Source organism: Leopardus geoffroyi, chromosome D1 (assembly GCF_018350155.1).
Source record: "Leopardus geoffroyi isolate Oge1 chromosome D1, O.geoffroyi_Oge1_pat1.0, whole genome shotgun sequence".
Lineage (NCBI taxonomy): Eukaryota > Metazoa > Chordata > Mammalia > Carnivora > Felidae > Leopardus > Leopardus geoffroyi.
In genome coordinates, this window is record NC_059329.1 from 53,949,023 (window position 1) to 53,962,220 (window position 13,198).

Below are 13,198 nucleotides of genomic sequence, written 5' to 3' on the forward strand. Positions count from 1 at the left end.
GATATATGTATTGTAAATATCTCCTCTTACTCACTTGGTTTTTCATCCTCTTGATGGTGACCAGACGCTAAGTGTAATGTACTAACATTGATCACTTTTTCTCTTGTATTATTAGCAACTTTTGAGTATTCCACAAATTTGTGTAGCCCAAAGCCATGAAGGCATTTTCCTCTAAATGCTTTATAATGTTGTATCTTTCACATTTGGATTTATAATGATCTGAAATTAATTTTCATATATAGCATAAAAAAGGATTAAGAATCTTTTGGGGCATCTGAATCGTTCAGTCAGTTAAGCACCCAACTCTTGATTTCAGCTCAGGTCATAATCTCACAGTTTGTGAGTTCAAGCCCCATGCCAGGCTCGGCATTGACAGGAGTCTGCTTGGTCTCCCTCTGCCCATCCCCTGCTTGTGCACTCTCTCTCTCTCTTTCTCTCTCAAAAATAAACAACCATTTAAGAATAAAAAGAATCTTTCTTCATACTTACCAAATGACCTATCACCGTTTATTGAAAAGACAGTTCTTTTCTTTATAGCACTGCAGTATCAACTTTTTCACAAATCTAGTGATGAAGTATGTATGGGTCTGTTTCTGGAACCTTCTGTTCCCATGGCCTATTTGTCTATCTTTTAGGCTTGAGCTGCTTTTAGTCTTCTAAATAGACAAGGCTTTCCTCCCAGTGGTTACCCTTGGTTATACCCACCTAGCCCTAGAAATGGAAAGTAGAATGTATTAGTTCTTTATTACAGCATAACAAAAGGTTTAAAACTTGCTTAAAACAACAATAAATATTATTATTTCTTAGGTTTTCTGTGAGTCGAGAACTCAGGAGCACTTTAGATTGGTGGATTTGGCTCAGGGTCTCTCATTAAATTACAGTTAAAAAGTTGCCTACTGCTGCAGGCATCTGAAGGCTTGGCTGGGGCTGAAGTATCTGCTTCTAAGAATAGTTCATTTACATGGCTGGCAGGAGGCCTTACTTAGTTCCTCACCATGTGCACTCCTCGGTACTGCTTGCATATCCTCACAACATGGCAGCTTATCCAAAGGCAAACAGGAAAGAAGCTATAGCATCTTTAATTACTTAGCCTTCAAAGCTGCACGGTCATTTATGCAATATGCTGTTGGTCATCCTTATTCAGTATGGGAGGGGACTACATAAGGCTATACTGGAAAATAAGACTCATTGAGGGCTATCGTGGAGGCTGACTACTACACAGAAAAAGAGGAGAAGCTTGTTGGCATCTTAAGTTTATTGTTTCTCTGGGAACTTTTATTCCCTAAGGCCTAGAATCATACCTTGCCTGGACAGCCTACAATCCCTAGAGCTGGCATGTAGTTTGAAAGGTTTGGAAATCCTGGTGAGTCTTGGTAATTTGTGCCCTCCTGCTCAGAAGTCTGAACTCTGAAGTTTATTCATATTTTCACAGTATGAATCCCTAAGATCCCATCCCTATCCCTGACTGGAAAAGATTGAGGACAGCTGGATCTGGTCATAGTCGGTAGCCAGCTGTTAACCTTTCTCTCCGTGATCTTTATTTTTCTTCTCTGAGAAACAGTCCTTTCCTCCTTATGGTTTTCTTCAAATACATTTCCCATCTGTGAACATTCCAATTCTCTTGTGGATCAGTTTCCTTTTAATTAACTTTATTTTGAGATAATTTTAGTTTCATATGTAGTGGTAAAAGTAATACAGAGACCCCACATACCCTCAACTAGTTTCCTCACAATGGTAACATCTTCTGAAACTGTACTACAACATCACAAGAATGTTGATATTGATACAGTCAAGATCTAGAACATTTCCATCCCCGCAGGAATCTTTCATACTGTCCTTTTATAGCCATACTCACATCTCTCCTACTCCAAGCCCCTCCTTTAAACCACTGACAACCACTAATCTCCTGTTCGTTTCAAGAATGGTACATATATGGAATTGGGCAGTATGTAGCCTTTTGGGATTGGCTTTGTTGATGCTGCCTAACTCTGTAGAGATTCACTCAAGACTTTGCATGTGTCAATACTTTTTTTTTTTTTATTGCTGAGTAGTATCCTATGGCATCACAGTTTATTTAACCATTTACCTATTGAAGGACATTTAGATTGTTCCAGTTTGGAGCTATTATAAACAAAATTTATATAAAAATTCATGAAAAATTTTTGTATGAATGTAAATCTTTACTTCTCTGGGATAACTACCCAGCAGAGCAGAGCAGTTGCTGTGGTGTATAGGAGTTGCATGTTTAGTTTTTTTTTTAAATGACCAAACTGTTTTCCAGGGTGGCTATATCATTTTAGATTCTTTCGTTTTTGTTTTTGTTTTTTTTTCAGTTTATTTATTTATTTTAAGGGTGGGAGAGAGGGAGAAGGAAAGAGAGAATCTCAAGCAGGCTCCATGCTTTCAGCACAGAGACTGACAAGGGGCTCAATCCCACGAACCTGCAAGGTCATAACCTGAGCCAAAATCAAGAGTCAGACACTCAACCAACAAAGCCACCCAGGCACCCTGATCATTTTAGACTCTTACCAGCAATATTGAGTGACCCGTTTTCTCTGCCTCATTGCCAGCATTTTGTGTTGTTGTTATTTTAGCAATTCTGATAGATCTGTGATATCTCATTGTATTTTAATTTCTGTTTCCAGAACAGCTAAAGATATTGAGCATCTTTACATGTATACAGATTTACCATCTGTATATTCTCTTCAGTGAAGTGTCTTCCATGTCTTTTGCCCTTGTCCTAATTCCCTTTTCTGACTGTTGAGTGTGATAGTTTTCTATATGTTACCAGATATTATTCTTTGTTGAATATGTGGTTTGCAAGTATTTTCTCCCACTCAAAATCTTCTCTTTTTATCTTTTTTAAAATTTTTATTATTTAAGTATATTTGATATGCAGTGTTACTAGTTTGAGGTGCACAACATAGTGGCTTGACATTTCTATACATTATGCAGTGTTCACCATGATAGTGTAGTTACCATCTGTCATCATACAACACTGTTACGGTATTATTCCCTATGCTATACTTTTCATCTCCATGACTTATTTATGACAGGAAGTCTATACCTCTGTGTCTGCTTCAACTATTTCACACATTCCCCCCACCTCCACCCCTGTGGCTACTACCAGTTTGTTCTCTACATTTATGAGTCTGTTTCTGGTTTGTTGCTGTTGTTTGCTTGTTTTGATTTCGAGATTCCACAGGTAAGTAAAATCACATGGTATTTGTCTTTCTCTGACTTAATTCATTTAGCATAATACCCTCTACGTACATACACATTGTTTCAAATGCAAGATCTCTTTTAATGGGCAAGTAACGTTCCTCTCTCTGTGTGTGTATGTGTATGTGTGTGTACACATCTTCTTTATTCATTCATCTATGGATGGACACTTGGATTGTTTCCATATCTTGGCTGTTGTAAATAATGCTGAAATGAATATAGAGATGCATGTATCTTTTTGATTTAGTGTTTTCAGGGTTTTTGATGGGGGGAATGGTAAATATCTAGAAGTAGAGTTACTGGATCATATGATAGTTCTATTTTTAATTTTTCGAGGAACCACCATACTGTTTTCCACAGTGACTTCACCAGTTTAAATTTTCATCAGCAACACAAGGGTTCCCTTTTCTCCACATCCTTGCCTACACTTACTATATTTCTTGTCTTTTTGATAATAGCCATTCTAACTGGTGTGAATTGATATCTCATTGTGGTTTTATTTTCATTTCCCTGACGATTACTAATGTTGAGCATCTTTTCATTTTTGTCTGTGTTAACTATCTGTATGTCTTCTTTAGGGAAATGTCTATTCAGATCCTCTGCCCATATTTTAATCAGATATTTTTTTCTTTTGGTTGTTGAGTTGCATAAGTTCTTTATTTTTTTTATATTAACCCTTTGTCAGATAAATCATTGGCAAATATCTTTTCCCACCCAGTAGGTTGGTTTGTTTTGTTTTGTTTTGTTGATGGTTTCCTTCACTATGCAAAAGCTTTTTATTTTGGTGTAGTCCCACTTGTTGTTTTTGGTTTTGTTTCTTTTGCCTGAAGAGAAATATTCATAAATATATTGCTAAGGCTGCTGTCCAAGAGACTACTGCCTGTGTTTTCATTTAGGAATTTTATGGTTCCACATCTCACGTTTAGATCTTGAATCCATTTTGAGTTTGTTTTTATAAGAAATTTCTTTCTTTTGCATGAAGTTGTCTAGTTTTCCCAGCACCATTTACTGAAGAGACTGTCTTTTCTCCATTCTATATTCCTGCCTCCTTTGTCATAGATGAATTGATTGTGTAAGCATGAGGTTTTTTTCTGGGCTCTTCATCCTATTTGATTTGTGTATTTATTTTTGTGCCAGTATCATACTGTTTTGATTACTGTAGCTTTGTATTATATCTTGAAATCTGGGATGTGATACCTCCAGCTTTGTTCTTTCTCAGGATTGTTTTGGCTGGGATGCTTGGTGGCTCAGTCGGTTAAGCATCTGACTCTCAGCTCAGGTCATCATCTCACAGTTCATGGGCTCAGGACCCATGTTGAGCCCCGTGTCACGCTCTGCACTGACAGCATGGAGCCTGCTTCGGATTTTCTCTCTCTCCCTCTATCTCTCTGCCGCTCCCCTGCTTGCTCGCTTGCTCTCTCTCTCTCTCAAAATAAATAAACGTGTTTTTAAAAAAGATTGCTTTGGCTATTCAGGTTCTTTTGTGGCACTATCCAACTTTTAGTATTATTTGTTCCAGCTTTTTAAAAATCCTTTTGGTATTTTGATAGGGATTATATTGAATCTGTCATTTGCTTTGGGTAGTGTGGACATTTTAACAATAATAATCTGTCTAATTTGTGAGCATGGTATATCTTTCCATTTGCTTATATCATCTTCTGTTTCTTTCATTAATTTCTAATAGTTTTCAGAGTATAGGTCTTTTGCTTCCTTGGTTAAATTTATTCCTAGGTATTCTTTTTGGTGCAATTGTAAATGGGGTTATTTCTTAATTTCTCTTTCTGCTACCTCATTATTAGTGTATAGAAACACTAATACACAAAACATTTCTGTATATTTTGTATCCTGAAACTTTACTGAATTCATTTATCAGTTCTAATAATATTTTGGTAAAATCTTTAGGATTTATTATGTATAGTGTCATGTCATTAACAAATAGTGAAAGTTTTATTTCTTCCTTACCAATTTGGATGCCTTTTGTTTCTCATCTGATTGGTGCCAGCTAGGACTTCCAGTACTATAGTGAACAGAAGTGAGTGGGGTTCCATGGTGTAATGGTTAGCACTTTGGACTCTGAACAAAAGTGGCAAGGTGGACATTCATTTTTGCTGATCTTACAGGGAAAGTATTCAGTTTTTCACCATTGAATATGATGTTAGCTGTGAGTTTTTCAAATATGGCTTTTATTATGTGGAGGTGTGTTCCCTCAAAACCAACTTTGTTGAGAGTTTTTATCCTTCATTTTGTTAATGTGATGTATCACATTGGTTGATTTGTGGATATTTAACCATCCCTACATCCCCAGAATAAACCCCATTCGATTGTCGCAAATGATCTTTTTAGTGCATTGTTGAATTGGGTGTGCTGATATTTTGTTGAAGATTTTGGCATTTATGTTCATCAGAGATACTGGCCTAGAGTTTTGTTTTGTAGCCACTTTTTCTGGTTTTGGTATCAGAGTAATGCTGGCCTCATAGAATGAATTTGGAAGCTTTCTTTCCTTTTTCTATTTTGTGAAATAGTTTGAGAAAAATAGTTATTTACTCTTCTTTAATGTTTGGTAGAATTAACTTGTGAAGCCATTTTGGCCTGGACTTCCGTTTGTTGGAAGGTTTTTTGTTTTTGCTTTTGTTTTTGTTTTTAATTACCAATTCAATTTTTTTTTTTTTTACTAGTAATCAGTCTGTTTTGATTTTCTGTTCATTCTTGATTCAATTTTGGAAGATTGTGTGTTTCCAGGAATTCATTCCATTTCTGCTAGGTTGTACAGTTTGTTGGCATATAATTTTTTGTAGTAGTCCCTTATAATCTTTTGTATTTCTGTGGTGCTGGTTGTTACTTCTCCTTTTTCATTTCTAGTTTTATTTATTTGAGTTCTCTCTCTTTTTTTTTTTTTTTTCTTGATGGGTCTGACTAAAAGTTTATCAATTTTATTTGTCTTTTCAAAGAACTACCTCTTGGTTTTGTTGATATTTCCTCTGTTTTTTTAGTCTCACTTCATTTATCTCTGCTGTGATCTTTATTATTTCCTGCAATTTACTAACCTCAGGCTTTGTTCATTTTCTAGTTCCTTTAAATGTAAGGTTAAATGGTTTGAGGTGTTTTTTTTTTTTTTTTATTTGTTTCTTGAGGTAGACCTGTATTGCTATAAATTTCCCTCTTAGAACTGCTTTCACTGCATCCCAAAGATCTTAGGCCATTGTGTTTTTGTTTTTATTTGTCTCCATGTGTTTTTTTTAATTTCATTTTTTAATTTTTTATTGACCCACTGGTTGTTTAATAGCATGTTGTTTAGCTTCTATGTGTTTGTGATTTTTTCCAGTTTCATTTTGTTTTATTTTTTATTGTAATTGATGTCTAGTTTCCTTACTGTTGTAGTCAGAAAAGATGTTTGATGTGATTTCAATCTTCTTAGATATACTGGGATTTTTTGTGGCCTAACATGTAGTTTTTCCTCAAGATTGTTCCATGTACACTTAAAAAGAATGTGTAGTCTGCTGTTTTTTGATAGAATGTTCTGTACACATCTGTTAAGTTCATCAGATCTAATGTGTCATTCAGAGGCACTGTTTCCTTATTGATATTCTCTCTGCATGATATGTTTATTGATGTGAGTGGAGTGTTAAAGTCCCCTACCATTACTGTATTAATTGTCAACTTCTCTCTTTATGTCTCTTACTCATCGCTTTATGTGTTTAGGTGCTCCTGTGTTAGATGCATAGATATTTACAATTGTTATATCTTCTTTTTGGATTGATTGCTTTCTCATTATTTAACACTTGTTTGTCCCTTGTTACATTGTTTTCAAGTCTATTTTATCTGATACAAGTATTGCCATACTAGCTTTTTTTTTTAACCCCTCATTTCTGTTTGCATGAAATATCTTTCTTCATCCCTTCACTTTCAGTCTGTATGTGTCTTTTCATCCTCTTAAAGACTTTTGCATAGCAAAAGTTTTACATTTCATTGAAGTCTAATTTATAAGCTTTTGCCTTTTATGGATTCTGTTTTTGGTGTCAAATCTGAGAACTCTTTCTTAGCCCTAAACCTGATAGATTTCCTCCGTTTTTTTGTCCTAAATGTTTTCTAGTTTTACATTTAAGTCTATCATTCATTTTTAGTTCTTATATAAGAGGTGAGATTTAGATTTAGTTTTTTATGGATATCCACTTGCTTCAGCATTATTTGTTGAAATGGCTGTCTTTCTTCCATTGAATTGCTTTTCACCTTTGTCAGAAATCCGTTGGGTGTATTTGTGTGGCTCTGTTTATGGGTTCTCTCTTCTATTCCTTTGTTCTGTGTGTGTGTCCCTCTGACAGTACCACATAGTCTTGAGAACTGTATGTGTATATATAATAATTATTCAAATCTAGTGAATTAATAGCCCCTCTTTTATCATATTTTTCAATTTTTTTTACACTTTCTTTTCCTTCCTATATACATTTTAGTGTAATTTTCTTTACATCTGTAAAAACTGTTGATGAAATTTTGAGATTATGTTAAACCTGAGCATCAATTTGGGGAGATGTACTATGTTGAGTATTCTCATTCATGATCATGGTATTTGGTTTATTTTTCTTTCTTCAGCATTGTATAGCTATCAGCATACATGTCCTGTGCATATTCTGTTAGATTTACACTTATTTAATTTTTTAAAAACAAACTATAAATAGCATTTTATTTTTATTCTCTATGCCCACATGTTCACTGCTAGCATATTGAAGCAAATTGATTTTTATATGTTTATCTTGTATCTTGTGACCTTACTTGACTCATTAGTCCCAGGAGATTTTTAGCTCTTTTTTTTCTTTTTTCTTCCTAATTCCTTGGGATTTTCTATGTGGAAAATCATATCATCTGCAAATAGGGACAGTTTTTTTTCTTCATTTCCAAACTGTATGCCTTTTATGTCCATTTCTTTATTGTCCTCACTAGAATTTTCAGCAAGAGTGGTGAGAGTAAGTAGACATCCTTGCCTTGTTTCGGATTTTAGGGGGAAAGCATTCATTCTTTCAATACAAAGTAGAATGTTGGTGTTGATCTTTTGTTGGTGCTTTTTATCAAATTAAGAAAGCTCCCCCCTCTTCCTATTTTTTAAGTGTTGTTATTATAAATAGGGATCAAATTTTGTCAAATTTTTTTTCTGTATTCATTGATATGACCATGTGGTTTTTCTTTAGTCTATTACTATGGTGGATTACACTGATTGATTTTTGAATATTGAATTCGTTTTACATCCTTGAGATAACCCTCACTTGGTTACGTTATATAATTCTTTATATATCTTGCTGATTTCTCTTTGTATTTTATGTTTAAGTCCATGATCGATTTTGACTTAATTTTTGTTAAGAAATTTTGTATAGATATAAGAACAGTCTTGAAAAAGCTTTCTTCTTGTAACATATTCAGGTCCCATGTTCTTCTTGCATTATGTGTCAGTAATCCAACAGTAATTTTTCATTTCTGTATCATGAGACACTTTCAAGCTGAAGGCCCCAGATTTCCTTATAAATATTTAGTACATGGTCAGGGGTGCCTGGCTGGCTCAGTTGGAAGAGCATCGACTCTTGATCTCGGGGTTGTGAGTTTGAGTCCCACATTGGGTGTAAAAATTAATAAATAAACTAAAAAAAATAAAAATAAATAAATATTTATTACATGGTCAATGTTCATATCAGAATGAAGAGAACAAGAGAGTAAAGAACTCACATCATATAGAATCCACACTATACCTTTATCTTTCTTAATCTCTTTGCTGTACTTCTCTTGCTGTCCTCCTTTCCTGCTTCTGTGAAAATATATATATTTAAGTTGCATTTATTAGTTTGAGTAAATTAATATATTGATAGAATGAAGAAAATCAATAGATCTTTACTGAGCTCTCATATAGACCAAACACTTTTCCCAGTAACTTTTGGCTAGAAAGGAGCCTAACCTCAAGATGTTCAGAGCTTAAAGGGGAGGAAGATATATAAATAACTGAAATGCCAAAGAAAGCACAAATTATTAAGAGAGTATAAGACAGAAGCACCAGCTCTACCCAGGGAAGTTAGTAAAGCCCTTCCAGGGCAAGTGATACTTCAAGCTGGCACTGAAGGGACATAGGAATTTTCTAGATAGACAAGGTGAGGGTAAAGTCATTCTAGGAAGATGCAGTAGGTTGTGCAAAGACAGGAAGGCATGCAATTATCTGGTATATTTGGAGAATAATATGTAATTTGTTATGCACTGTAGTAAGTTCTGTAAGACCAGGAATTCATGCTGTACGCTCAACATCTAGAATACTGCCTGTAGCTTAGTAAGCACTAAACAAATACTTGTTGGATGGATGGGTGGATGGATGGATGGATGGATGGATGGAAAGAAGAAAGCAAGGACGTATAAATGAGGCCAGAGAGATAAGAAAATTTCAGCGATAAGGAGCCTTGTTTAGTAACATTTAGCAAAATGCCTACCATCAAGATTCATAGAAGGATACAGATGTTGTTCATAATATACTTGGGAAGAAACAATAAATTCCAAAATATCTGTAATATGTTGTAAAAAATGACAGGCCATAAAAACTACATAAAAAGTGTTACAAAGGTTCAGAAGAAGTAGAGGTCCATTTCAGCTGAGAAGATCAGAGAAGTTGTCATTGGAGCTAGACTCTTTGAAGTTGGTTATACTTGTGTTCTCAGTTGTTTGATTTAAAAAAGAAATGTGCATAGACTTGGAGAGAAATGGTGTGGCAGAAGAGGGATGGGAATTTGGGACTAGACTAGACAGCCTTGCCTGCTTGGTCATAAATTTATCAGCATTTTATAAGCAGTCATTTATCAGCCTACACCACTTCCTTGGAAGCAGAACCTGACAGGCTCCGATGTTGTCTGTAGTAAACACCTTTTTCTTGTTTATGTGGGTGTCTCTGTGTTTGTTTATGCTTGTACCTGCACACCAGTGATTTGGAGACAGCTCTTTCTGCAGAGACCAGCACTGAAGGGGACACATCAACTGAAACACAAGCTAAACTATTAACAATACCTTTTAAAAATGCACCTTGCTACTCACACACTTCCATGTATATGCATGCACCTGCTACATGGACCACAAGCACACCCAGAGTTCTATAAGCCAATGACCTGGGCAAGATTTTAGGTGACTGTAAATATATAGTTCTTATTTTTTGTTTTCCTCAGCTCGATTCTATCTGGCCATACCTTATATTCATTTTGAGGTAAGACTTATTAAGCATCAGTTATATCCCTGTAACCTACTGGATGCTGTAAGGAGTTCATGTAATAAAATAATTACTCATTAATCCAGTACATAGTTATTGATAACCAGCTATGTGTCAGGCACTATTTGAAACACTGAAGATGCAGCATGGGATTTTAAAAAATCATTCCTTGTGTTTACATTTTGAGAGGTAGATACAGACATTCAACAAAAATGTGGCATTTTAGATGGTGTAAGTACTAGTAAGAGCAGTGTTGCAGAGTAAGGGGGAAAGAGAGTGTGAGGGTTGGGTGGTTAAGAATGGCTGCCCCTGTAATGGGATATTTGAGTAGAGACTTGAAGGAAAGACGTCTGGGGGAAGAGTATTCCAGGCAGAGGGAACACCCAGAGCAAAGACGCTGAGGCAGAAGTATGTGGCCAGTGTGGCGAGAGCAGAATGGCAAAGGCAGAGCATGGCTGGAGATGAGGTAAGAGGTGTTGGATGGGGGAGAGTTGACCGTCACATCAGACCCACTGGCCATTGTGCAGACTTTGGTTTTTACTCTGAGATGGGAAGCCTTTGGGGATTTTGTGCAGAGAAGTGACACAGTCTGATTTACATCAGCTTCCATGTTGAGCATCAGTTGCAGGATGAAAGGGTAGAAGCAGGAGGACTACAGAATGGTGGGCTAGACTGAGTGAACTGTTTGAACCAACAGGATTTGTTGTAGATGTGGAATGTGAAAGAAGGGAGTCCATGATGACCTCTCACTATATGTGGTCTGAGCACCTGGAAGGCTGGAGCTGCTATTAACTGAGACAGGAAAGATTGCAGGAAGAACAGGCTTGGAGGATGTAAAGAGCTCAGTTTTGAGCACACTGGGTTTGAGATGCTTATTAGTGAAGAGTTGGGTATAAGACTCTGGAGTTCAGTGGATGGACCTGGGTTGGAGAAATACATTTGGGAAGTACAGCAATTAGATGGTCTTTAAAGCTGTGAAACTGAATAAAATAACCTAGGGTGTGGGTGTAGAGAGAGGAGAGACAGAGACTGAGAACTGAGCATGGAAGCATTCCAATATTTAGAGGTCAGGGAGATGAGAAAGAACCAGACCTGGAGTCTGAAAAAGAGGCTGGGGAGGAGGAAAGTTGAGGGTGAGCCAAGGGAAGAAGGTGCTTCAAAGAGGACAGAATAAACCATTATCAGGTGTTGTTGAGAGATCAAATAAAACCCAAAAGTTGCTTTAACAGCCTTGAAGTCTTTGAGAACTTTGTTATGCAGTGGTGGGGCAGCCTGATTAGATTGTTTCCACCAAAGAATGGCAAGAGAGGAGACAAATGTCCAGTAAAACCTCCTCCAAGAGAGGAGACAAATGTCCAGAAGTGGGGGTTGCCTGGGTGGCTCAGTTAAGTGTCCAACTCTTGGTTTGGGCTCAGGTCATGATCTCACAGCTCGTGAGACAGCGTCTGGCATTGGGCTCTGTGCTGACAGCACGGAGCCTACTTGGGATTCTCTCATCCTCTCTCTCTGTCCCTCCCCTACTCACGCTCTTGCTTTCTGAAATTAAATAAATAAAAATTTAAAAAAATAACTTAAAACTTCTCTTTAAGTTTTTTTTCACTGTCTTGCTCCTTGCAATAGCCTGAGTACTTGTAATAGTGCCTTGCACATATTACTCTATATGTATCACTGAATGAATAAACTCCTTGTATCATTTCATACTATAGAATTTAAGATTTGATCACATATTCTCTTATCCTGTCTTGTATATTCCATCTTTTCAACAAGACTGAGTAATCTGTGAGCAGACACCACACAAAGTGGTAAAAAGATGCTGCATGTAATAGCCTTGGGTTGAGGCTATGCTTAACTACTGATTTGCTGTAGTTAAGTCATTTGTAGATGTGGGCTCCCAGGCTGCCCCAAGATCCTATCTCAGTTACCTTGTCTAAGATTGTCTCTTGCTCTTTGGCTACTGTCTCTGAGCTTCTCTCTCTTTAAACGTCCAACATGGCCACTTTTTGGTTTCATGAGAAAATATAAGCAATCAAGAGAATTTACATATGCTCCATCACCAAATTTACTGATCTGCCCGCATCTGGAGCAAAGTAGCCTGTTATTAGGGAGCATGCACAGTTCGTCCTATCTAAAGCCAACATCCTTCCATCTGTGTGCCCCCTTTCACCTACAAGGGGACCGACACCACTGTATGATTCTCCCATTCTCTGGAAGCACTGCATTTTCCCTCCCTACTAGGATCATTCCCATAAGGACACCAACATCCCCCATCATGGGGAAAAAAATATAAAGCTTGACTTAATCCCATGTTCCCCTCTAGTGATGGCCCAGTTTTCTTTAGAGTAAAACCTCAAACTTCAGAGAAGTTTTAGAAGGCTTTCTAGGTGATTCTTCCAAGGCACCATCATTTGCTTAAAAAGCACAGTACACTACACACAAATTAGGGAATTGTTTTTCTGCTGCTGGCTGTGTGTGATACTGCTTCTTTGCTTCCACTCACCATGACTTGTTGGGGTCCCTATCCATATACTGAGATGCTGTGGTTTTGCAAGTTCCACCTTGACTAACAGTACTATGAGTTCGAATCTGTATTCCAGCATAGGGAATAATTGCTTGAAAGTGTCTTAGTCTCCATCTAACTTCTTAATCTAAAAAATTGGAATGCCACATCTCATTTCAGAATAAGACCCTGTTCCATAGTGAAGTGTTGCGCTAACACACACTAAGATCATCCTCCATTTTTTAAACTGTGGTGAAGTA

The 13,198-nt window shown here is 36.7% G+C and overlaps 1 protein-coding gene across 2 annotated transcripts in view; it reads left to right on the forward strand.

The window, feature by feature from the left end:
* GAB2 (GRB2 associated binding protein 2) overlaps positions 1-13,198 on the forward strand; it is a 189,801-nt gene that overhangs the window by 116,316 nt on the left and 60,287 nt on the right. The gene's annotated exons all lie outside the window — the stretch shown is intronic.